The following is a 27,742-nucleotide window of genomic DNA, read 5'->3' on the forward strand; positions in this document are numbered from 1 at the left end:
ACAACTAAATGTAAAATGACCGGTTGATAAACGTTATTACAAATACAGAAATAATTTATAGGTTCTATTAACATCAAGCTCTAGAAATTGAAAAGTCACCCATCCGCGATTTCAAACTAACTGATATTAAAACAATGATATCATTCATGTAAAATGCAGCATGATTTATGAAGGACTCCCTCCCGGTTTCTACATCTTCACGGCCACATTCAGTAATATAATAAGAGGCTTAATAAGCTGCTTGTTTTCCCTGGAGCATCTGAGGGCGAGGAGTATAACATTTTGAGTGGCGTAGAATATAGTGGATAGACAGGATTTCTTTCCTGGATTGAGGGAGTCCAGAACTAGAGGGTGTAGGTTTAGGGTGAGAGAGGAAAAAAAATGAAAAGGCCTTAATGGGCAACTTTTTAGTGCAGAGGATGTTGCATGTATGGAATGAGCTGCCAGAGGAAGTGGTGAAGGTTGGTACAACCTTCATATATTATATATCGTATCATATCACTTTTCTCCCTCCTGATTTCTCTTTTTAAAAATGTCCCTACAACTCTTATATTCTTCAAGAAATTCACTTGATCTCATTTGTCTATATCTAATATACAACTCATTTTTATTCTTAACCAGAACATGAGCATCTTTATTTCTCCATTGTTTCCTCGTGTTTCCAGCCTTACCTTCACTCTAACAGGAACGCAATGCCGCTGAAGTTTCGTTATCTCACTTATGAAAGCCTCGCACTTGTTCGCTCTCCCTTTACCTGCAAACAGTTTACTCTAATTAACTCTTGGTAGTTTTTGTTTCATACTATCAAAGTTTCCCCTAATCCACTGAGAAACGTTAATTTTTACACAAGACCTATCATTTCCATAAGTATTTTGGAACTAATTGAATTATAGTCACTGGCCCCAAACTGCTCCGCTACAAACACTTCAATCACATGCCCTGCTTTATATCATAAGACAAGATGCTCAGGTCTTGTCTGGGCTGCTGTACCTTCAGAGTATTTTCTACTTGCTTTTTTGATGAAATCAAACTCATTCCATTCGCTGTTTTGTAGTAGCCAAACATTTGTTACCAGAGGTTTGCTTTTTCAGGATGTAAGTTGCCTTTTCATCGACATCCTCGGAGTTCAATGTTTGGTGTACTTGTTGATACAACCTCTGCCTCGGTCCAATAGACGCAATTAAAGAAGAGACATGAATAACAATTTAAGGTCATTTATTGCGATGTTGGAAGAACAAGATAGAACTTCAAATTTTTACAGATGTTGCAGGGAAGGACATCAAATGGAAAGTAGCAGAAGTTCCAGTAACGACCTCCTTGTGTCAGATATATCTCAGTCTCGTGAAGGTATGACGTGCTTCTTTATTTTGTGATGAACTCAGAAGAACATATAAGAGTAAAAGTGTAAATCCAAAGGTGAGCAGAAGGAGAGGATCATCGGTGTATGTGTGCTCAAATCAGGGAATGTACCATGACATGTCGACAGAAGAACAAATAAATACCAACTTCATAAAGAGTGCTGCAGACAACAAGTACAAAGGAATTCTGTTAAACTGAAATAAAACAGTCTGTTGTCTCACATGGAATATTGCATCCAGTTTCAGGTGCTACGTTTTTGAAAAACAATGCAAAGTCATGAGAGAGGGTGCATGACTGATTCGCAACAGTGTTCCTGGGATGATCCATCTCATCGACTTTGAGAAATTAGGACTGTTCTCTGCTGAACAGGAATTTTTAATTTGATTGAACCCTTAAATCCCTGATACATTTTGGTAGATTCGCTTAGAGAGAAACTGTTCCCGCTGAAGAAGAATTCAGAGCATTCAGGCACTTTCTAAATATAATTGGCAATCGAAATATCACAAAACAAGATAAAGTGAAACTTACTTGAATGCAGCGAATGCTTTAGATAATTTCTACTCCTGTAAAATGTGCAGCGGACTCAGGATTAATTATGACATTCAAGGTGCATTCGCATTTTGCCTGGCGTGATGCTTTGAAACAGCAGTTGTGATAGATCTGTGGATAAGCACATCGACCTGGACCCAATATGCCGACCACTGCAGCGGACAGCTGGAACTGACAACCGGAAGCGGCAGATTCAAACCACTATAAATGCCGGAGGAAACATCACAGAAGCGCTTCACAGGAGGCTCCCAAGCACTGAGGATGTCACCTAGACAGGGGACGAAACGTCTGCAACACAAATTCCCAGCTCGGCGAACAGAACCACAACATATGCGACTAATGTTCGAACGTTTTAGGGAGAGCCTCTGTGTGTGCCGATTTTCTTCAAATGACCAATTCATTTCAAATTTGAGAAGGTAAATGTCTGTATTTAAGTTGATCATTTGTCCCTTGCAGAGGTATAAATTTCATGTTTAACGATGAAATGATAAATTAAAATACATGGAAAAGCTTCGTTTTGTGGATTTCTTATCAGGTCTCGAGTAGTCACAGATCGTTGGGTGTTCTAGATATCAGATTTGGCAGAGACAAATCTAAATTGATGGATTATTTGAAAAATCTACAATTGTTTTCATAAGGGATTCATACTACATATATAGCTTCCCGAACTAAAAAAACTATGATCAGTAGAGACGTCTTCAGAGTCTCTAGACCAGATCGGATCCAGACTCTGCAAACAGTTTCAATGATTGGTGCTGAATTCCGACTGTACATCTGATTTCTGCCTTGCCTGATCGAAATCGAGCTGTGATTTATAATTTTTGAGGGTTTCTGTTCAGTAATATTCCTGTATAAAACATATCACAGCCTCACTTAATGTGATTTGAGAGGTGTGGTGTGTCAAATAGATCCTAGAATTTATGCTCCATGAGTCGTATGTGTGAGAAAAACTTTAGTTGAGAGAATCCAGCCCTGGTTTGTTCATGTGTTGTGCCTGCATATGTGACTGAACGTTGACATTTTTGGCTGATGAACGTTTAGTTGGACATTTGGGGTGTCGAGTTATGCATTACTAACCCAGGCTGTCCTGACATTGGGAGTACTTTTAGTTTTAGTTTTTAAACAGATTCAACTTTCTAATTCCATTGCCTGCCTCTTATACGTTTCTGTGGAGCAATGTTCCTGATTTTTATTATCACATGACCCGTGGGTGTGACGATTTGTGCTTAAGAGGAAACGGTGTCTCATCATTCTGCCTCTGGAGAATTCTATAAGACAGACAGTGCGAAAGATGCATTTATATTAGTGGTCCACTTGGTGGCGCAGCATTAACCTTATGACTGGATGAAACACAACTGGACAGATCAAGTGAAAAGTGTTTGCTGGGAAGGGAATGGGACGTGGATCCTTGGGAAAATATATTTTTACTTATTGGACTTGAAGAAAGAATCAAGCAAACTCAAAGTTAGTGCATTTCATTCAAGATTTATTAACCATTTCAGAAGCATTTTTATCGAAAAGCTTATGTTAAAGTTAATAGAAGTGAATATATTGACTGGATGCTACATTGAGACGAGATTGCATGCACTGTGACCCGTGAATTTTATGTACATCTGTAACATTCGCCAGAAAGAGAATACAAGGGCTCAACATATAAGGGAGGCAACCATTCTGAATAAGGAACAAGTAAAAAAAAACAAGTTGAATTGGGAAGCTATAAATTATTCCAACTATAATAATCTCAAAGATATCAAAGTGAAAGTGAAAGGCCATCAATATTTATTACAGTTACACACTGACAAACTTAAGTGAACTCACTGTTCGAGTCAGCAACAGGACAGATTGTGGATTGGGAATTCAGAAGCCTTGATAAATAGATGAGGAAAATCTACGGTGTCCACAACTCATTCACTTAACCTGGAAAAGAGAGATAAAGTCATGATGCAGATGTTTATGATCAGATGCATTCAGGTTCTCAGTTGTATTCAGTGGCACACTTTGATATTTCACAAGACATCTTTGGCTCCTTGCTGTGTGAAATATTTGATTACTCTCACCTTCACCAGAGTGACGGCAGCACTGTAGAAAATACTCAGGAAGAACAGGGTGATGAATGTGGAAGCAGTTGTCCAGATGTTGCCATTATCATCCTCATAGTCTTCAATCCAAGTGCGATCTATTGAATCTATGAATATAAAGCCGAGAGAACGTATTCAGATTGTTTCTTGATCCTGACTGATCTATCTGCACCTAAGTATTGTAATTAGAGACCGTTGCATCTTCTTCAGGCAGTCAGGTGTTTCTCAGGTTTGACTCTATCTGCATGTAGTAATGCATTACTGACTCTCAGCAAGAAATTACTAATACTAACTGTACATTTTTCCTTACTGTCCGTGCCAGAAAACTTTGAATTACTTTGCCTTTTAATCTATCATTGAAGAATATTATCATTTGAGGAATACTTACTGAGAACAAATATTTTAATTTTATCGTTATACTTTAAATATGGGCTGTGATCGCAGTTTAGTTCAAAGTTTTGTCCATCACTGGATAAAGGTTCAAATATGGTTCTCATCTTCATGATATATTGGTGACCAATTGCTTGGCAAATCATGATTATAAATTTCATCCACAGTAAAAACATTGCTTCATATTTTTGTTTGTAGGATCTGCATATTTAGGATTAAGTTTTTGTCCATGTCTCTCTTAATTTATTTTTTCTACTGTTTGATGTGTATAACTTTCCTTGTGTTTGTGGGCGTGTCTCTTACTTTGCACTTGCCCATTTTGGAGTGTGTGCATGAATAAACATACTCATATTCTTCACTGCTGATGTGCTCACGTGTATTTTGTATGTAAATCTTGTTCCCTTCACAATGTGTAAGCATCATCATGCTAAAATGGCACTTCGTTGACGCCTATGTTAATCTTTTAATGTCCTTGTGCGTGTTTAGTTTTCGTTAGTGCCATCCTACCAAGAGACAGGAGGATCTGTCTATTTCAGGTCCTACCTACATTAGGTTATTTTCATTTTTGTGCTCAATAAATGTGAGCATGCAACGTCATGTTTGGTGGATGTTTATCTTTGCGTGATGATCTCTGTTTGTGTGGCAATCTATCCTAAACCACTGTCTGATGTGCTTGTTTGTGTTATTATGTGTGGATGTTTGCTGGCGCTTGTGCCATTCTCCTTGTTTAATAAACGCCCCATTACTTGCGCGTCTGCATGTGAGACTCTGAATTTATGTGTGTGTGTGACCATGTATAAGTGCTGATCAAAGTGGTTTAAAAATAAATTAAGCTGCCTCTGCAATCATATGTTTGTGATTATGAAAATTAAAAAATAATAATATTAATGTCTAACTCTGTGCTCATATGTGTCTGTGTGAGTTTACATGTGGGAGGACATTTTTCAGATGTTGTATCTGTGTGCGTACGAATGTATGTCTGTCAGCATTATGCTGCATGAATAGAAATGCAGTCATGTCCATTTGTGTATTAATTTGCGTCTATGCTTTTCGTAATTATGTGTGGATATCCTTGTTCACTTGTGCACGTGCTATTCTTTCTGTGTATGTGCGTTTTTGTGGGAGCTTAGATGAGTGTTCAAGTACCATTTGCATGTGTGGCTCTGTGTATGTAAGAGTGTGTGACAGTTCATCTGTGTGCACGTTTATGTTGTGCATAAGCATGTGCTTTTAGGTGAGAGCCTGTGTATGTGTTTTTATGTGTGTATTTGTGAGCATTTCTCTGAAACTGTTTCAGTTGTTATACTAGACTGTAATTTGAATTATTGTTCCAGTTTTTATGGATTGTCAACATTTATATCTGACTCTGATGTTGTCAGGAACATTTCTGATCGTCGTGGAGAGATAAATGCTTTAGAACATAGAACAATACTGCGCAGAACAGGCCCTTCGGCCCTCGATGTGAGCAACTCTTTTGTTACAGCGAAAGAATTTCTGTCTCTGAGACCAGAGACCTGATCTCAAATCCCCACTACTCCAGATATGCAGAATTGCATTTCTGAACATGCTGATTACAAAATATCTACAAATGTTCTGTACGTGAAGCAAAATTATGTCAGATGTTCGAATACCAGAATTTATCCCCATGTGCTCCAGAAAACTGAGACAAAACTATGGATGACAAACTGGGATAATGTAAATACCAGTTTTGGATTAAGGGGAGTCAATGTTAACAAACGATTAATAGGGTCAATCGAATTCGGCAGACAAAATGGTATTATTTTATATGGAAACATGGAATCTTCGGACAGTAAATAAGAAGCTGGCTGTTACTGTCAGCAACTGGGTTACATTTCAGAGGACTTCTGTCTTGAAAACTCTGCAGAGTGAGTAAGAGTACAGACCATTAATAATTCCCCTCTCCCCCTACCTCGGCTCAACAACAATAACCTTCCTTTCGGGTCTCTTTGGTGTGGAAATAAAGATGCATTCTGTCAACCACTGCACTGGTACAAGATCCCTCGTTCCACAGAAACAAGGATTATATTCAACTTACTCTGCACTGTTTGCGATTGGCATTTTCCAATCAAAACTAATTCCAAATGTCTCTTAAGATTGCGTTCGCAATTGTTGCATTGTGGCAGTTTAAAGCCGACATGAATTTTGTGAGAATGTGCAATCGGGGAATCAGGAAAACAAAGTTCAAAGTTCGTGGTCTTTACTTGAGAGAAATTGGGCATTTTCAGATTTCGTTTTAATGGAATTTAAGATGGTTAAGGTACTTTGCAGAATCTGGCATTGAGTGAGCTTTACTCTGCCTCCGATCCTAAGTTTACCTGAGCAGGGGACATTAACTGCACAAGACACGAGTCCTAGACCTGTTAATAATCCAACTTAACTTTACAGGTGGAATATAAGTAAAAGTGGGAAACACAATTAATTAAACGGTTGTATATTTAAATCACAATTTGAGGAAAAAGCTTTATTACTTTTGTTGAATTATTAAAAGCAACTTTGAGTTTTTTATTGACATGAATTAATAGTGTCCATCAGTGCAAGTGAAATGTTCACAAAACTTGGTTTACCGCTGGATTTATCGACTGTTCTGTTGATGATCTTCAATGGAATCGCTTCATGTCCCACCACACAGGAGTAAGAAGCACCGCTGGCCCACTCCTCTGCTGTAATGGATAACAGGCTGTACATGAAGAAGGAGGTGTTCTCGCTCTCCGCCATCACCTCGGTGTTCTTGTAGTTACTGGGATTCACTGGCTTGTCATTGTTTGTCCACTTGATGAAGATCTCTCGGGGGTAGAAGCCTCTCACTAAACAGGTGAGGGAGAGAAACCTCTGAGCGGAAACGTCTTCTGTTGGTGGCAGTAGGATAGACACTGAAGGCTCCAGTAGCTTTTCTCCTGAAGAATATTTGAAACAAATATAAATTAACTATAAAAATCCAGAATCAATATTGCAATTTCACTACATATTAAAATATGCCAGTTTTGTTTTTAAATTTGGGCTTTATACACTCTCATTTTCTAAACCAGCAGAATGATATCCATTCTGTTCATTAAGAGTAAAGAGTTTAATTCGAAAGTCGACACCATGTTTCTAAGACATCCTGTCCATTTGTCATTGCTGATGTTAAAAACACAAACCAGGTTTCTTCCCACTTCATTTGACTTATGATCATAAAAGATCAACCTTTGGTCCATTCTGTTCTCGATCAGATATTTAGCTATCCTGCTATCAGACACATCTTTCATGCTCCCAACGTTATTTGGAGCCAATCTAAGCATGCCATGTATGTAACTAGATCTAGATTACACATGGAATACTTTGTTCTTTCATCTCACCGCTCACCATTTCCCTTGCGGATGGAGTCTCTCAGAGGAGTCGGTAGATACGGATGGTTCACCACACATTCAAAACTAACGTGACTCAGCCAGGTTTGAGTAGAAATGCTCAATTTGCTGATCACGCTGTCGGGATCTTCTCCAGGCTGGTTAGCAATCTCTGATTTCAGAGTCTTCTTTTCTTGTATCCAGGTGACATTGACTCCAGAAGGAAGATTGGACACAACACAGGTTAATGTCACCGTCGCCTCCAGTAAGACCTGTTCTACTGGCGGTGGTAGGATTTTAACTGTGTAATCGTGGCACTCATTACCTCCTATGAAACAAAAATCAAATCAATGAAAAATGCCTCTTTAGAATCAAAACACCGAGCCTTCAGGCTACTCCCACATGAAGTGAAGAAACCACCTTTGACATGGCAGTTTCCAACTATTGCTAAAATGATGGTTCCTGTTGTTTATATATTTTGATTTGTGAAAACATTTGTTATTATCTATAACATACCCCGTGTAATCATTCATAAAGAACACTGGATTTGTAACAAGTGAAACCTTTGAAAAAGTAAAATCAAAGATACCATGGCGTAACACACGGAATTACCTTCCTTCCAGACTTCTTCTCTCACTTACGACCATCCATTGATACTTGTGACAAGAGTAATCTGAATATAACGACTTCATTTCTATGTTCATGAAACTTACTTGCAAATGCTGCTGGGCATTCTGGATGCCACATTATATCCCCAATTTTGGACAAACTGTAAACAATCATAATTATTGTCTTTGTTCTCATGCATTTGCAGAGGATATAAGGTGTTACGGGGCAGTGATCAGTCACAGAAATTCTATTCAATATGTTTAACGTTATTGAAAATAATTGACATTATTGGTGTGAGATCATTCTCTAAAACATACCACGAGATATTATTACACCTATCAAATTTGGAGTAGATCTAAAAACAAAACAGTGAATTTCTTAGTAGAACAAAGACTAAACAAATACGTGTCTTAAATTATTCTACCAACTTGATGGAAATTTGCACGAGTATTATTCAGACTTCCACTGCTCACTGCATGAACATTTCCATCCTCACCCTGGGCTCTATCAGCCTGACTCAAATTCCTAGATCGTTCATCCCTACTGTCGCCTTACCACTAAAATGTATTCTCCTGCCACATCCACTAATTGCAGAGAGTATCTTAAAGAGGCTTAATTAGGTCATGTTTATCCAGATTAATCAAATGTGATACAAACTTGGTCTGCGATCTGGTCCCATGAATGAAGTTGAAGAGCTCAGTACCAGATAAAATCTATGACGTACAATGCCCAAGGACAACAGGTCATTCCTGTGCTGGAAATGAAGCACTGAACACATTTTTATCTACTTTGAAAAAAGGGTCGCTGCACATTTCAATCACGTCATTTTGAGACCACAAGATAGTAAGATAAAGGTGCAGAATGAGGCAGTTCGGCCAATCGAGTCTGCCCTGCCATTCGATCATAGCTGGTATGTTCTTCTACCCCATTCTCCAGCCTTCTCCATGTACTAACCGATCTATCGCCACCTTAAATACAGTCACTGACTTGGCCTCCATAACCCTCTGCAGCAATGAATTCCACACATGCACCCCCCTCTAGCTGAAGAAATTCTTCCCCATCTCAGTGCCAAATGGTGCACCCTATGACTCCGAGGATATGCCACCATGTCCTACTCTAGCCTACTGGCCAAAACATTTACTCAACTTTCACCCAATCTCGGCCTCTCAGCATGTTCTATGTTTCAAAGAAATACTTCTCTGACCCTGCTGCCCGGCCCCCACAAGACACGGACCCCTCCCCCATCCCCAACCCCTTTATCCTTAAGCAAGTCACCAGGTATGGATTCGGCACTCTGCCGCTCCAAATGTGGTCTGCCAACAAACTACTTTAAAAAAAGACGGTTAATCCAGCTCACTGTCTATATGTCTTGAATATAGAGGGAAACATGCTTTTCTGATTTGACATAATGTTGAATTATGAGCAACGCCAATGTAACACTCAAACTGAAATACATGACACGTTTGTGAATGGGAAGCTGTACACCTTAGTGCTGTTCACTAAATTTGATAAATGTGTGTATCTGATTAACATCGGAGTTCAAAATGATTTCTAGTTCTCTCGTATGTATGTCTTACCCTGGGGTGTGGTGATGTTTTGACTTTGAGTGTTCTCTCCATGAGTGACCTGGCAGGTATACACTGCGCTGTTGAACCATTCACCATAAGGGACTGTCAGCCGACTCATCACCGAGAAGTTCCCATCCGCCTCACACACAGGAGATGTGAAGACAACAGAATCCACGGATTGGCCATTTTTCAACCATGTCACGGAGATTTCCTTCGGATGGAAATCCATGATTGAACACACGATGGTTGCAAACCTGCTGCTTGCGATTTCTTCACTGGGACTCACGGTGAGAAGAAGAGTTGGCTGGAGAAGTGGACCTTTATGGAAAACATTGCATAAATTATCTGACAAATTTGATAACAAATACATTCACTTCTATTATAACAAAGTTTATTATGGCTAATTGATACTAACCTTGATATTACAAGTATCATAATTATGCAGAGTGTTATAGAAGCTGAGATCAACACATTACAATTAGCAGGACGATGTGATAATGACAATGTAATGCTAAAACTACAGGTCACAGCAAGGAAGTCAAGAAGGCACAGAAATGATAGGCCAGTTAAATCAGAGGGTGAGGTAGTAAGGTTGGATGGTATTCATTTCAATGAAAGGAGTATGATAAACAAGGCAGATGAGGAAACGGCATAAAGGAGGAAGTGTTGATATCATGGAGACATGTTGAGAGAGGGGCAGGCGTGGCAGTTCAATATTCCAAATATAATGCCTTCAAGCGAGACAGGGAAAGATGTAGAAGGGCGGTAAAGATTGTTGATGTTCACCAGTGTGAGGGAATATGTGGGTATCGAAAACATGGTGAAGTGTTGTGATGTTTTTTTTCAGGAATTAGGATAGATGATGTGATGTGCTGCCTTGCTGGATGAAAAATAGTTATATTTCCAGGGCAAATAAAATGTATGCCAGGTAAAGGATGAAATAGTGGGTCGCTGGCAATAATTTATAATTCCTGGCCACAGGGGATATGGCAAAACTGCCAGTGTGGTATTGTTATGCAGGACGGATGAAGGGAAAAACAATGAAACCACAGGCTCGGCTCAATCTAGATTCAGTAGTAGGGAAGACATTGTAACTATGGAGAGGGGAATTAACCTTCATCTGGAAGAGTAATCAACAATTCTCAGCACGAATTTATTGTGAGGAAGTCATGTCTGACCAATTTGATGGTAGTTTTCGCAGAAATAAGTCGATGTCCAGATAATCGTAAAGATCAGAGCCAGGTGTGATCAAGTCAATTTGACGAATTGAATCCTGAGGTAGCTGAGTGGCGGAGTGCAGAGGATAATGGCCGTAGGATGTTTGTGTGGCTGGAAGTATATGTCTAGCGGTGTTCTGCAGGATTCAGTGTTGATTTATTGTTGTCTCTATTATGTAAAAGTGATTTAGAATATACTGCAGGAGATTTGGCTAGTAAGTTCACAGATGAAGCGAAAATTGCCGTGTTGGCAGGTAGTGACCATGATAGCTTTAGATTGCAGCAAGATACAGAAGGGTTGGCCACTTGTGCTGAGAAATGGCAAATTGAAATCATTATGGATAACTGTAAGGTGATGCACTTGGTCAGAAGAAACTAAGAGGTATTATGTTTTGAATGGTGGAACCCTGAAAAGGATTGCATGCCCATCGATCCCTTATAGTAATGTGGCAGGGGGATAAAAAGGCTAAGAATGTGTGAAGGATATTTGCTTTTATGAGCCAAGACATTTACATTAGGTGTTGGGAGATGATACTGGAAATTAATGAAATACTGGTTAAGCCAGACATGAAGCATCGTGCGTAATATAGGACTCCATGTTATGGAAGGAATGTGATTAGACAGAAGGCAGCATTGTTGAGATATTCCAGGATTTTTCCTGGGCTGGAAGTTTTTAATTATGAAATGTGATTCACCAAACTGGGATTTTCCTTGGAGCAGAGAAGATTGAGAGAGAAGATGATTGTGATGTTTGGAATTATGGTAGACATACACAGAGTAAACAGAACAAAACCTTTTCCCTTAATGGATGGAGCAATGTCTCAAGGGCATAGGGTTAAGGTAAGGACAGGAGGATATCGGGGAGAACAAAATCACACAGAGGGTGTGAATCTGTAGCTCAGTGCCAGTAAGTCATGTCGAAGCTTAGCCCCGCATAATATGTGAGAAATATTTAGATGCATATAAGAAATGCCAAGTCACACAAAGCAATGGATCAATTGCGGACATATTGAACTGGAATAGTGAGGGAACTGTTATTGATTGGCTTGGACTGGATGGGCCGAATGACCTTTTCCTGTGCTGTATATCTCTATGGCTATGTCAAATGTATTATAACTAATGCCCTATTCATGTTAACCACAGATGTACTGTTCACCTCAGTTCCCACAAGACTTACATGGCATTCCAGTGCTCTGCTTTGACCCGCTGTGTTGAACCTCACAGGAGATTTTGCTGCAATCCGCTTCCGACTCAGGCAGGGTTAACTGGCTGCTCAGGGTGTAAGTTCCCTTCTTGTTTCTCACGGATGGATAAGTCTTCAATGCAGTCGTGATTGGCTGCCCACCTTTCTTCCAGGTCACCTTGGTAACGTCAGGGGAATAGTCCATGGCCAAACAACCAAAGATCACTGAACCGTCGGCGTTGTGTTGCTGACAGGAGGAGATAAGTCCATAAAGTGTGGGGGTAGATACAGTCTCTAGGATAGAATGAACAATTGAGCAAGTTACTTTCGGTTAATACGACCTTATTGGTTACCCAAATGTTTCCTCAGCTGTAAATGTATGCCAGTGTGTTCCTGCTAAAATCGACAGCATACCTTGAGTTTATTTTTGTTTCCAATCAGTCGTTGATCATGATCTATTGGTTCCCTCTTCAGAAACATGCCCTCGACCTTGACCATTACTATATAACTTAGAAATAAGAACGCCCTGATCCCACGAAAAGTAACTGTTAGAAAATCTCCCCAACTAACACTTTCATTGGATTGCAGGTGACAAGCACAGTCGTTTCACAAAATGCAAACCAAGAAAACGTGGAAGTTGGAATTGGAAATAAAAACCGAAGTTGCTGGAGAAACCCAACAACTGGCAGCATCAGTGGAGAGAAACCAGAGTGAACGTTTCGAGTCCAGTATCCCTTCCTCGCTTATCAATGTCAGTCAGAATCTCCTCTCTGTGAAGAAGGCAGTTGCAGGGCACTGGGACTGAGAGAATGTCTGTCACAGCTGATATCATGCCAATTATCTGGAAGCTCAATGATCGACTTGACAATTATCTGAATTCTGGAGGCCGCTGAAACTTAGAGGACCATTAATGTTCAGAGACTTTGGAGTGTGACAGCTAGCTGAACTGAGCATTTATGTGAATATGATTCGAGAGATGAGCAAGTACTCTTTTACTTCAATAACTATTAAACTTACAAGCAGTTCATGGTAAACCTCTAATCTCTCAGACTAACCACCGCTCTGACTCTCTCTCTCAACCTCAATTTCCACTCACATTGACAACCCCTACACTGTTACACTTTCATTCACCCTCGGAACACATGACCTTCATCGCAAGAGATAACACACATTCAAGGCAATCCATATTCTGGACGAGAATGTAATCTCGATTCTTTTCACTCAATTCCACTCCTGCTACACTGCACCTGGTCCTTGGTGAATCTAGTCCTGAAATCAGACTTTTCACAACCCCTGACAGGATGCCACTCCACCAGATATGACCTCAGACCTTCACCACTGACCTCTCATTTTACCCAAGTCAACCTGTGCATATTGCATCCTAGCTCCGTTCCCATCTGCCCTTCGCTACACTCCGACCTTTACATTTTGACATCATATCCGCTTGTCACATCAGTACAGCCCAGCACTCTGCTAAGCCGATCAACTAAACTTCCCGATACCCTGCCCACCTCTCACCTAACCAGCCCGGCAGCCTGCCCACCTCTTAACTAACCAGTCTGACGTCTTGCCAATGTCTGAACTAACCAGTCTGACACCCTGTTTACCACTCAACTAACCAACATGACTCCCTCCCCACCTCACAACTGACCAGCCCTGCACCCTGTTGACCTCTCAACAAATTGGCCTGGCACCCTGCCCACCTCCAACTAACCAGCCCCGCACCCTCCTCAGCTCTCAACTAACCAGCCCTGCAGCCTGCTGGCCACTCAATTAACCATCTTGGCACCAGGGAGACACCCTACATTGCTGCTCAAACGACCCCTCACCTACTAAGCACAATGTAACCAAGTTATTTCCTTGTGACCATTATGATTTGCTTTGATGCCACCCTGCCAGACTAGGTGCATGCAAGTTTACCCAGCAGCCACCCAACACCTCACGGCCTATCAGCTCAAAATCTACCACATCACCAACCTACCTCCTCACGAGATCACCAGCTTCCAACTTTCAGCCTACTCCACCATAAAGTCAGAGATTTAGAGAGTCATACAACACAGAAACAGGCCGTTCGGCCCAGCTCGTCCATGACAACCAGGGTTCCCAAATTAAACAAATTCTCTTAGCCGGCATTTGTCCCATATCTATCCAGATCTATTCAGTTCCTGTACCTGTCCAAATGTCTTGGAAATTTTGTAACTGGATCTGCATTTGCCACTTCCTCCGACAGTTCATTCCAATGTCAGGTACAGTTGCAACACAAACTCCCAACCTTTATACTCAATGCTCTGTGCAATGAGAACACATTTTGCAAACACATTCTTCAACACGCCAGCTACTTGAGACACCACTTTTAACAATATATGTATCTGATCTCTCAGGTCCCTATATTCGACAAAGCTGCCCATTGCCATATCATTAACTCTGTACGAATCTATGTATCTGTATCCCCAGGTGCTTCTGTTCGATATCACGACCCAATGCACTCCCATTCACTTTAAGTTGTTTCCTGATTTCTGTTCCCAAAATGCAATGAGTCATATTCAGTTGAAACTGAACTCTATCTGCCCCTCCTCTGCCCATTTGCCCAGCTGATCATGATCTCGTTGTACTTTTAGATAACTTTTATTGTCAATTATAGACCCAATTTTGCTGTTATGTGAAAACTTAACAACCATGCCCCATTCAATTTTTTCACAATTTTCAACCAATATTGTACACGGTTCAACTTTTTTTCCCCACATACATATTGTTTCCTTCAACCCTTGAAAAAGCTATCACCTTCTTGAAATCATTTGATGTTTTGACCTCAAACCCTTTCTGTGACAGAGAAATCCAAAGGTTCATTCTTTAGTTGAACAGTACACAAAAGGGTTCAATCTTATCGCGTATGGGTAAGACTGTTGACTGTTCCTCCAAACATTACTACATTTTGACTGGCAGTTCTTTCATTGCCCCTTTACTCTTTCTGTATCACAGCCATGGAACTCACTTCCTGACAGAGCGGTGAAAATGTTAATACCACACAAATGTCAGAAAGTCAAGGAGGCCAAAGTCGACTGATCTCTCAAGGAGATGTAAAATGCCTAACATTTCCACGCCTATCTACAGATGCAAATAACTACTAGAAAAAATGAAGATTATTCTGGCGCTTGCATGTCCACACAAAGATGACGTGCTTAATAGTTTCATTTTGTGTCGTTTGATTGTATTTCCAGTGAACTACTTCTTAATCATTTAATGGGCAAGGAACTTTCCTCATTTTTAGCACGGCAAGCATACATTATATTTCCCTGGAATAAAGAAAAATAATGTTAAATTAAAGGGATCTGACGACTGGAATGATTGAGTTGGAAATTGTCAGGAACTTAAAACTTATTTTCACGAGCAATTAATTACAGCCTCATTGTGTCACATTGCATACTCACACAAATATCTTTCAGAAATGGTGTCTCTCTTTGTTATGTGCAGTTGAATCATTAAATCTGGGATAGTTATTGCTTGTTAATCAGATGTGTTAAAGAGTTTTAGTCAAAGGTTAGCTCGCAGATGTACCATGTTTTAAGTGGGGCTGAGTGCTTTATTCCTGATCATGTATTCCTATTATTGTGTCATTCATTCAGCTAGCAAAGGTGCTGGACACTTTTCAATACGATATATCAACAAATTAATTGTTAAAAACATTCTTTAAAAATTCGTGTTGATTATTTGGAACAGGAACATTGATATTCTCTATTTGAGTGGTCAGAATAACTCCCACCCAAGTACACTCCAAAGATGCGAAGGTCAGGTGAATTGGCCATGCTAAATTGCACGTGGTGTTCAGGGATATCTAATTTAGATGTATTTGTTAGCGTTAAATGTACGGTCTATAGGGTAGGGAAATGGGTCTGGGTGGGTTACTCTTCAAAGGGTAGGTATGGACTTGTTGGAGCAAATGGCCTGTTTCAACACTATAGAGATTCTATAATTCCATACAGCAGCCATTGCCCTCTGGAACAGGTTGTTACTTCATCATACAGTTTCTTCTGAAATTATGGCTCTACATGAGATCACTCACTTTCAACGATGACGTGGTATTAAATATTTTTGACAATTCACAATTTGGTAAAATATATTTTCTCTCTGAACAACTTGTTTCATATAAAGTACATTTTATATGAAACAACAAACTTTGAATGCTTGAAATCCGAAATAAAAACAGAATTCTCTGAAGAAATGCGGCAGGTCTGGCAGCTCCTGTGTAGAGAAAGGAAGCTTATCATTTCAAATGCAGTGATCCTTCTTCAGCAAATTGTTTTCATATTCTCCCGCACGAGAAATTATACCTATTGATTTAGACAGTGATTAAGTTTACCTGACTTCTGTTGGAAAAGCATTATAAGAAGGTGTACTGGATGATCTGAGATATCCGTTGAAGACTGGTTGAAAAGCTAACACCAAAGTGTTGGATTCAACCAAAATCCCACCGGGGAGAAAGTGAGGTCTGCAGATGCTGGAGATCAAAGTTGAAACTTTATTGCTGGAACAGCACAGCAGGTCAGGCAGCATCCAGGGAACAGGAGATTCGACGTTTCGGGCACAGGCCCTTCTTCAGGAATGAGCAGAGAGTGTTCAGCAGGAGAAGATAAAAGGTAGGGAGGAGGGACTTGGAGGAGGGGAGTTGGAAATGTGATAGGTGGAAAGAGGTCAAGGTGAGGGTGATAGGTCGGAGTAGGGTGGAGGCGGAGAGGTCAAGAAGAAGACTGCAGGTCAGGAAGGCGGTGCCGGGCTGGAAGGATCCGGCTGAGACAAGGTGGGGGGAGGGGGGATGAAGAAACTGGTGAAGTCCAAGTTCATCCCCTGCGGTTGGAGGGTTCCCAGTCGGAAGATAAGACGCTCCTCCTCCGACCGTCGGGTTGTTGTGGTTTGGCGGTGGATGAGTCCAATGACCTGCATATCCTCGGTGGAGTGGGAGGGGGAGTTGAAATGCTGTGCCACAGGTTGGTTGGGTTGGTTCGTCCGGGTGGCCCAGAGGTGCTCCCTGAATCGCTCCGCAAGTAGGCGGCCTGTCTCCCCAATATAGAGGAGGCCACACCGGCTGCAGCGGATGCAGTAGATGATGTGGGTGGAGGTGCAGGTGAATCTGTGGCGGATATGGAAGTTTCCCTTGGGGCCTTGGAGAGAAGTGAGGGGGGAGGTGTGGGCGCAAGTGTTGCACCTCCTGCGGTTGCAAGGGAAGGTGCCGGGAGTGGTGGTTGGGTCGGTGGGGGGTGTGGATCTGACAAGGGAGTCGCGGAGGGAGTGGTCTCTACGGAAAGCTGATAGGGGAGGGGAGGGAAATATATCCTTGGTGCTGGGGTCTGTTTGGAGGTGGCGGAAGTGACGGCGGATGATGCGCTGTACATGGAGATTGGTGGGGTGGTAGGTGAGGACCAGTGGGGTTCTGTCCTGGTGGCGGTTGGAGGGGCGGGGCTCAAGGGCGGAGGAGCGGGAAGTGGAGGAGATGCGGTGGAGGGCACCGTCGACCACGTCGGGGGGGAAAATCCCACCGGACTGAACAGTAATGGTTTGATACAAACGAAAACTGCTCCAACTTAATGTCATCAAATATGCTTTGGGAATAATTAATTGTGGGTTAGTTATAAATGGTATTGATAGAACAGCAAGTCAAGATCCCGGATTTCTTTGAGGAATTACACTATTAACCCAGCTAACAATTCCCAAAAGCCAGGGAACAAATATTGAGTTGAAACAGGCTGCAAATCGCCAAACCTCTGTCTAATACCTGAGGCCCAAGTCTGGACAGCGATTAAATCGATTTCACAGGCCTCTGTGAGTGGACTTCCAACAGAACTCAAAGAACTCAATGTTTTTCCCCCCAATTAACCGGATAAGACATGGTATTACATTCCTCTCCAACACATTGTAAATGTACACAATTCACATGTCTCAGAGTCAGAGACACTACCACTACATTATACCAGATCTGAACACAATCTCCGACAACACAGACCACCGGTTTGAGAGTGCACAAATTTGTTAATAATTAACCAAGGATTTCAGCAACCAGGGATTGTTACAAAATGCTTACACGATGAAAGTAGCATTTCAACAATTATCCAAGAATGCTTTGATAGCAATTCCGAATTGTTCAAGCTCTATGGGAACTGTAGAGGAATAAAACTAGGATTTGCTCTGCCATAAATTTACTGTCACTGGATTTCAACTGAGAACTCCCTTCCCCTTCATCCTATGTATGTTGCTGCACCAGATGGTCTGCTTAGGTTGAAATAGATTAGAAGCTTTTGAAGTGTAACATCACCTTTGCCAGTAACATTACATGCTGACAATAAGTTCTTAATAATTTGATTCTACATTGTGCTACTAAATGCGTCACTGACAAGAGAGGCGCAAAGAAAATATGCAGCATATTTCCCTCTGTCTCACTGAATGATATATCCTTCATTGCTAACACCTGACTTCAGGGGTCTTACAATTTGTTACTGAAGTGTTTATTCTGATTGTAACAATTCAGTCAGGTCTCTCAATTCTGTGGTGCCTAATTTCTGGCAGACAAAAGTGGTTTTGAAGCGCCGCATGTAATTCAAATGTCTGAGATTCAGGTGTCCGAACGGGTCGATTTACAACTGGTCAGGAACAGCTGACAACTCGGTCGAGTAACACGGGAACACACTGTACAACAGTTTTGATCTGAGCAGATATATCTGCTCAATTCGTCACATCAAATGTATTCACTGTAATTTAACTTTCATAATAGGGACGAGCCAGAGAGAAAGCATCAATGCTTCTCAGAACGTTTTCACAGTGAAGTAAGATTACCTACTGATTTAATAAACTTAATCGATTGTAAATAAGAAAATTATTGAGGTGTACCATTTCACCAATTGAAGCACAGTTCGGGCGGAAATAGAATATTCTCCAAATTATTTCTGCATATTCTTAAAATATTTCTTGAACTCTGGAAATTTTGCACGCACTACTCAAAACCAATACTGCATTCCATTCTGTAAATGCATGTCTGTTGGATACATTAGGGCAAGTATTTACTCTCAGATGTGCTTGGCAATGGCAAGTTATTTCCTTGATACCTCTTTCTAAAAAGTGATTTTTTTAAAAAGCAAATGTATGAATTGAAAACAGTTTCTGTCTGCATTCCCCGCTTTAACTGATGTCGAAATAAATGATCATCAAAACTTAACTAATGTGAGCAATCTCATTCAGATTGCTACATTCAAAAAATCGCGTCAGTATATTAATTGAAATGAATCTTACTCTATTCTCAGTGTCTAAATAAACAATGTGCTCTACTGCCCTCCAGTTCCTGTCTTCTCTAAATTTGTGAATTCTGCAACTGTCGGAAAGCATGGACAGACACATTAAGGGGGCGGCACGGTGGCTCAGTGGTTCTCACAGTGCCAGAGGATCCTGGTTCAACTCCCGCCTCGGGCATCTGTCTGCATGGAGTTTGCACATTCTCCCCGTGTCTGGGTGGCATTCCTATGGATGCTCTGGTTTCCTCCCACAGTCCAAAGATGTACAGGTCAGGCGATGTGTATAAGCTGAATTGTCCATTGTGTTAGGGGTAAATGTCGGGGAACGTGTCTGGGTGGTTGCTCAACGTAGATTTGGACTTGTTGGGCCGAAGTGAATCTTTAAAATCTCCGATTTTGCATCATTTATTCCCATGGTGAGTTGATGATGGATTATTTTAGTTGATTCGATATCTAGACTTGGTGACATAATCGACTATAGCAGCTGTTTCCTAATGAATGACTCTTCAGTTGATATGTTGTTGCAAAATGTATCTACTTACTTAAAACACACGGATTGGGAACATCTAAAGCATGGCATGGATTAAATCACTCAGTTAATATTACATTTTTTAATCCTGTAAATCTAATTTAATCAGATGTATAAGAATTAATTATTTCAAATTAAACTGAAAAACTGATCAATTCAGTGAAATCAATTTGTTCTGCATCGAAATATTTGGAGCAGAATTTCTTAATCGTCTTTTCCAACGATCTCTTCCAGCCAGGAAACTTGTGTGTCGGGTACAGCGGAATTGAAAGGTAATTCTTGATTAATGATATCACAGTAATGGCATTTTTGCTCAATCGCAAGAAAAATTAGAACATAATATTTTTGAAATTCTATTTATATTTCTTGTGACTTGTCAACTGTTTCAAGACAGACTTTGTGATTTAAGTAGAAAATTGAGTTCTGAGTTTCGAATTTAAGGTTTGGATTAGACCAGTCCCAATTGTTACTTTCAAATAAAACTCGCACCCTAACGGATCTGGTTTCCCTTCATTTCCAAATTCTTTGCGATTTGCCTTTCACTTAATATTAGGTTTAATGAAAGTTCAACTGCAAAGCTGATTGCATTGAATGAGGAAACTGGAGCAGTTCACTATCAACAACCATGCAAACATTTCTAAAGCAATGTAGAAATCAAAAACAGCTTCAACAATATATTAGCTTAATTTTACCTCAGCACATTCTCTCATCAACTGAACAACGATTACCAAATCACAACACTGAGGATCAATGATGTGTTTGCAGCAAAACTGTCTCTTTGCAAACATTTTCAACAGAACCAAGAACATAATCTCACAACAAATATCCCAAATTGGAAACCATCAAAACTGCTCACCATCACACAAGCGAATAATTAAATCAAATAGAAATAAAAAGTCATAACAGTTGCCTTGGTTCTGAGATAACTTATTGAACAAAGCTTAAAGCTTTAACATTTTCGGCAACAAGTCAATTTGTTATCAACCTATATAGTATTTCTGATCATGTCAATCTTGTGCAGTGCACAGTAGAGCAGCTGAAGGCATCTATTGATTAATCGCCTTAAGGTCAAAATAAAATTAGTTCAATGGACAAACATTATAATTGAATGTTATGATAAGTTAGTCTCAATCATGAAATCTGATGAATTCGGTAGCTTAAGATTTTAGTCCCAAATTTTATTTTGAATGAGGCTACTCAAAACAGACTTTAACTCGTTTAAAATGAGAACTGAGATTGTGTATATATAAAAAGCTCTAAAAAGTCGTCGTTTTTTTTTCATTTCTCACACTTCCGTGTTTCTGCCTTAAGTTGGTCTTCAGATAGTTACAAACGGATGTAGTGTTTTCAATCAATCAGAAAAAATATTGCCTCGCGTTTAACAAATGCAGAAACGATTCAGTACAAACAAAGAACTTCACAGATATTCGTAATTGAGAGTCATCCAGAGAGACAATCTCTTTTGCTGATAGAAAACACCGATTACTGAGAGCATGAAAGCGCAGTTCAATTCCACAAGATGGAACAACTCAATTCAACAGAATCAAATAAAGCAAAGTCAGAACTCAATCAACTTTTCAACAGAAGCAAATAAAACACATTCAGCATCCAGTCAAAAGAATGAAATGCAGCACCGCTAGAAGATTCCATGACAGTATCCAACGTGCTTGTCATCAACAAAATTAACAACTCAAATGACAAAATGCAATCATGGTAAGAGCATTGTGCACCCAGGGAATATATTCAATAAATTAACATATTTTCATCCTGTTTAGTGATATTTCCAACACCTTTAAGTTCTTGCCATTTGTTGTCGATAATAAAACTCACAGATAGTGGGTGGCATTAAACTTTGCTTATACCTGACTGATTGAGAGACTTTAGGTGTTTCAAGTAGGTCAGCCACACAGAATGCCCATCTGATTTTAAAAAATATATACACTGAGTATCTGAATCCGCCACCACTACTTCAGTCATTTTCTGAGACTGAATGTAAGTCTATTGTCAGTTTTAACAATAATCAAACTGAACCAAACCAAGCTCAGCACAGGATCTAAGTTTCATTTAATTCAGGAATTATTCACATGAATGGAACGTTAGCAAAAAATAAAGTCACTGAGAAAGTTCACATTCTTACCTGAAGTCACCGTCACCATGGTCCCTTGGCCCCAGTAACCAAGATAATCACAGCGTTACATTCTCTGGACTGGGTCACATAATAACTGACTTTGCATAAAAACAAACAAAAACCTGCATTATTCTAAATATTCAGAACCACTGTCAAAATGAAGTCGCGATAAATCTTCATCTCATTATAATTGTACAGTGGATACTGATCATTCTTATTAAATTACTATAATGTTTTATACTTCACAGAGTAACACAGAGCTGATTCTCAAAACCACCAACTGCTACAATAATAATCACCACTTTTGCGTATTAAATTTACAATTTAAACAATGATAATTGCACAATAGCCCAGAGAACTAATACTGAAATGCGAGTTTAGGTAGTCTGTACAGGTAAACATTGACTCGTTTCAAACAATGGGTGATGGACGGGTTTTTGTATTGATTATAATTGCAGTGTCACCCCAGTATGTCACTGTGAGACACATTGTGTCAAATACTACAGCGGGCTGCAAACTGAAAAATGTAGATACTTAATTTCATCAACTCCTGGAAAGAAGTGATTCAGACTCCTCTAAAAATGATTTCGTGGAGTATTTTAGCTTTTCCTATTCACTGTATTTTAAAAGGTCGGAATATTTTTACAAGTTTAGCGTGCATTTAATGTGGCCATCAACATGAGGAAAATAGAATATTTTTATACATTTGTCCAAACGAGTCACTCCTGGATGGGATTTAAATTAAGTCTCACATTATTTTCCCTGTCCTTCAATGGTAATTATCGCCAGCTTGAAATGGACCCTTGTCAGTGGTTTTTGTATGAGCATGTCACTGTGCACATCACTGTGACCCACTGTAGTATCACAGCGATTTACACCTGTACATTTTCTGTAATACACTCTGGGTCTCAATTTTCATATGAAATAGACATTTAGTGCTGATAGTGTTTAGAATTAACGGCATGGTTTACAGAACACGATTAGCAGACATTTCCCGAACTGTCAGATACATTAAAACTAACATTATGTCCAATCATTTAATTGGTGGAAGAGTAAGCAGTACATACGACATGCCAAAAACATTGTCCCATGATATCACCCAGTTTGTAAATTTCAATGGTATGTTTCCTCTATGATAGGGTTGTAAAAGGCAGCCCGAGGTGGGCTTCAGATCACAGTTGGTTGAACTGAATTTAAAACGGGTACTGACCTTCAGTTTACGATGAAATTGGCAAAATGTCCCCTTGAGCTGTTTTTTGAACGGGTCCAGCCCTGGTTCCTCTCGCTGTGGTATCTTGCACAGTAATAGATGGCGGTGTCTTCGATCTTCAGGCTCTTCATCTCCAACGCGAAGATGTTGTTTGAAGTGTCTTTGGACGCAGTAAATCGATTCTTAATCGCTGGGGCATAGTTACTGCTGGATGAACTTTTGTATTCAAGCAGCCACTCCAGCCCCTGTCCGGGAACCTGTCGGACCCAGCTCATCCAATCATTGCCAAGATCGAAACCGCTGGTTTTACAGGTCAGTCTCAGGGTGGCTCCGGGATGGCCACTTTGTGCCTCTGGTTGAGTTAAAACAATCTCCGACTGGACACCTTTAAAAATGAAAAAAAAAGAACCCATGAGAATTAATGCTGATACAATGATGCCTGAATCTTTTACATTTCTGAGGCAGACTAACATTGAGACAGTAACAAAGAGAGACATGAACAAAAAACACTCACATGATAAGAACGTCAGTAACAAACTGAGAAAAATTGTTGACTTAATCATTCTGATAACTTGTGGAAATCGGTTCTGTCAAGAGCTTTCTAAACAAACCAGATCCAGGAGTGTTGAACTAAAGCACAGTGACCCGGATTTATATGGTCATCGGAAGGGGCAGGTTTACAGGTTCCGCCTGTTGGTTTCCTGCTGGAGGCTGAGACTGGATCCTCGTATCACCTTGCACAGCCCTTACAGATAGGTTCATATTTACACGAGATTATTCTTAAACATGGAAATATACACACCTTAGGATATTGTTTTGCTGATTAGCCTGCTGGGAAGTGTTTTTCGAATGGGGAAAGTGAAATTTAACAGCTTGAAGTATTTTTCAGATGAAGTTTTCAGATATTTTATTTAAAACAACAAAACGAATTCAATTGGAAGTTGGCTCTCTGTATTTTAACAAGCATTCACGAGTAAATAAAACTAAAACCAAAGTTCGAAGATATTATCAGCCAAATAATTAACTGGCCATACTTTTTTCTGGACACTCCAACTCTCCGAATAACTTGTAAATCATTCCAGAAGTTTCTAAATTCACTTTATACAACTGAATATAGAGGGTGTTCAAAGTGACTATGTATAGAATATTCAATTGGAAATTAACTCCTTTTAATTCTACATTCAACCACAAGCAGTAAAAGCTAAAACGAAGTTCAATACCATTGTCAGACAATACAATTACTGACTTTATTTCTGCAACCACTCAAGTTTCTCTCAAATTACAAAATAAGATATCATTTGTATTTGGCGTTTCTAAATTCAGTTCAGGCAAGTTAATATCCAGCATGTCTAAAATGGTTATGTTAAGAATGTGTGTGTATGTCACTAAACTGTTTGGACACGGAGATTAGAAGAGCCTCACCATATTACAGAATCTCTCTCCTTGTATCTTTTTTTAACATGCACCGACCACAAGATAGATATTTGAAAATGTATTGTGAAGGAAAGATGTGTGCCCGAGAAATAAAAAGTGGATTGACAGTGATACGTAACACTCAGGTCAACCTTTGAAAGAGAATCTAATAAAGTGGATCAGGCTGGTGAGAAGTTTGAAAATATTTCTCAACATCTAAACCATTGCAGGTAACTGTTTGGGTACATCAGGAGTGTCTGGAAAGTTACAGAGTATTACATCAATAATTGCCCCGGATGCAGGTCATAAACAGCACATTTCTCCGCGCATTGGTAACTGTGACACGGGACTTTCAACGAGTAGAAATCAGCGAAAACTATGCATTCCACTGCACCGGTGCTCACTATGTATAAATGGCCCACTCGGTTTTAATGAGATGCATTAATCAGAGAATGGTGCAACTGGTTATGCGAGTTCAAGCCAATTCAAGTTTGTCAACTTACTTTGAGAAAATGACAAATGTTAGTGCCATGTGGGAGTTTGGGTCCATTAACGTCATATTCAAGAACATTAAAAATCCTCAATACAAACGGTTTACTAACTAGGCTGATGTTCAGCCGGAGTTAATATAAATGTCTGTCGTGCAGTCAATTTCCTGTTTTCTGATTGTCACACAGTGAATGCTGTGTTGAGTGGCCATCCTTGTTAAAGAAGAAATGCCAAGTGAAGTGTGTCCATTTTGGGTAAACGGGAAAATACAGTTTGTTTGGTTAGATTTTGTTTTAGTTGATTCATACTGCCTTTAATCTACCAGATACAGTAGTTGGCAGCAATTAAGCCGACTGCAGAAATGGTTCTCGAGCTTCCAGTTTCATTTACCGGAAGCATCTGGAGTCTCTGCAGTTGATCAAAGATATTTTGTCTCACTGTTGACCACTTGTCAGAAAGCCAACGTCAAACTATAACCAGTGCCTCGGCATAAATAAATCTACTCAGCAGCAATGCTACAGGAAATATTAATTTTCAGCTGTGCAACTTGGAGAACGGGTCCCTTCTCTCATTAAAACAAATATTCACAGAGTCTCAGTCACAACCGAAAAATCAACTTTTCACTGGAGGATCACTCCAGCACTCTATGAAATTGAGAAAAAAACAGATAGATAGCTGTTCATGGAGTCATGGAGAGAAATCACTTAGAAACAGACCCTTCGGTCCAAACAGTCCATGGGCAACCATAATCCCAAATTAAACTAATCCCACCTGTATTGGCCCATATCCTCCCAAACAGCTCGTATTCATGGACTTAACTAAAAGTTTTTTAAAAGTTACAACAGTATTCGTATCCAACTCTTCTTCTGGAAGATAATTCCTCACACGAACCATTTTCTGTGTAAAAGTTGCCGCTGATATCATTTTAAAACTTTTCTCCTCTCACCTTAAAAAAATGTTCTCTTCTCTTGAAATCCCCCACCCTAGGGAAGAGACATTTGCCATTTTCCTAACCACTCATGACTTTTACAAACTTGTACAAGGTCACCTCTCGAACTCTTACGCTCCAGTGAAAGAAGTTCCAACCACCTGGATTTCCAACGGTGGATCTGTGCCTCACATTTTCCCGTGTGTTTAAATTAGAGATCCTCCTGCATCCCCAATATATTACATTCCTTGATATTATTTCAAAGAATTGAAAGGGACTTGTCCTTCCTGTATTGTTCAATTTTATTTTGCTCCAAACATCATCACAAAATCAGTTGTCCATGTCATTGCTGATTCAAGGGAGATCTCTGTGCGCACAATGTCTACTGAGATAACTACATTACCATCCTGAATGTACTTCACAAGTGCACCTCTTGTTCACAAACGCAATTAGACACCAGGGAACAGTGAATGCCCTCTCTGCACGCCGCCACACCTTCCCCTTTGCCCTTTGTGAAAACCGCATTGTCAGTATTAAGTAAAATAAATATATTTTGTTTTAACTTTCTTAATTCATGTTGCTGATCTTGGCTAAAAAAAGGGATGTTGTTGTCAGCATTTCTGGGGGATAATGTGTGCATTAATTTTCATGTTAACTTAAATTTAATAAGTAAGTCAAGATCAGTTAGAATAACTCGAGAAACGACGATGAGAAACGGGTCATTAGGATTCTCAGGGCTGCACTAACTGTTTGAATACTGATATAGTTCTGCCTACAGTTTTCCCAGAAGCCAGTATTTAATAGCATTAGATATCATATCTGTGTGGACAATGGATTTGACCTTACACAATGATCCCGACTGTAATGGCTCCGCATTGCCGTTTGCACTATTTCCAACATATTTTGACGTGAATACAAGTACTTTCCACAGTTGCTGGTGAAGTGATAGTTTACACAATATCAGTTAACGTTAATGAAACAAAACAGAAGAACAATGACAATTGAAACAAAAATTACGACATCCATGCAGACATACTCGTGGGCACACACACTCATCTGATCACTTCATTACTATCAGAATGGAAGTATTTTCGAATGAGTCTCGGAGGATGCTGCTGAGACTGGAAGAAAGCAGTAATAACGAAATTCGGATTCAGCTGGAGCTGTTCATTTGGAGCAGAGGAGGTTGAGGGATATTTTTCTTAAGAAACACTCAAATGTTATGCATGGATAAAATAGATGGGAAAAGCCTCCTTCGCTTGGCTGGGGAGGGGGGGAGGCGGTGGCGAGTTCGATAACTAAGGTGCTTAGACACAAGTGATAGACAGCAAACTCACGGGGAAGATTCGGGAAATTCACAACCTGAAAGGATAGTCGATGCAGGAAAACTCAAATCATTAAAAATGAGCTTAGCGATATACTTCATGTGCTATGACCTGTAGAGTTAGAGATAATATACTATGAAGTGGGTGTA

The 27,742-nt window shown here is 40.0% G+C and overlaps 1 pseudogene across 1 annotated transcript; it reads right to left on the reverse strand.

The window, feature by feature from the left end:
* Positions 1–3,476: 3,476 nt before the first annotated feature.
* On the reverse strand, positions 3,477–24,052 carry LOC148134614 (Ig heavy chain C region, membrane-bound form-like; annotated as a pseudogene). Its single transcript, XR_015755799.1, has 9 exons — positions 23,953–24,052; positions 23,515–23,823; positions 22,238–22,306; positions 12,292–12,591; positions 9,907–10,215; positions 7,740–8,048; positions 6,962–7,291; positions 3,966–4,093; positions 3,477–3,825 (listed from the first exon to the last, which is right to left on the reverse strand). The product of XR_015755799.1 is annotated as an Ig heavy chain C region, membrane-bound form-like (transcript).
* Positions 24,053–27,742: the final 3,690 nt, after the last annotated feature.

Source organism: Chiloscyllium plagiosum, unplaced genomic scaffold, assembly GCF_037043375.1.
Source record: "Chiloscyllium plagiosum isolate Xiang-an unplaced genomic scaffold, Cpla_swu_hap1 HiC_scaffold_53Y, whole genome shotgun sequence".
In the NCBI taxonomy this organism is placed as follows: Eukaryota; Metazoa; Chordata; class Chondrichthyes; order Orectolobiformes; family Hemiscylliidae; genus Chiloscyllium; species Chiloscyllium plagiosum.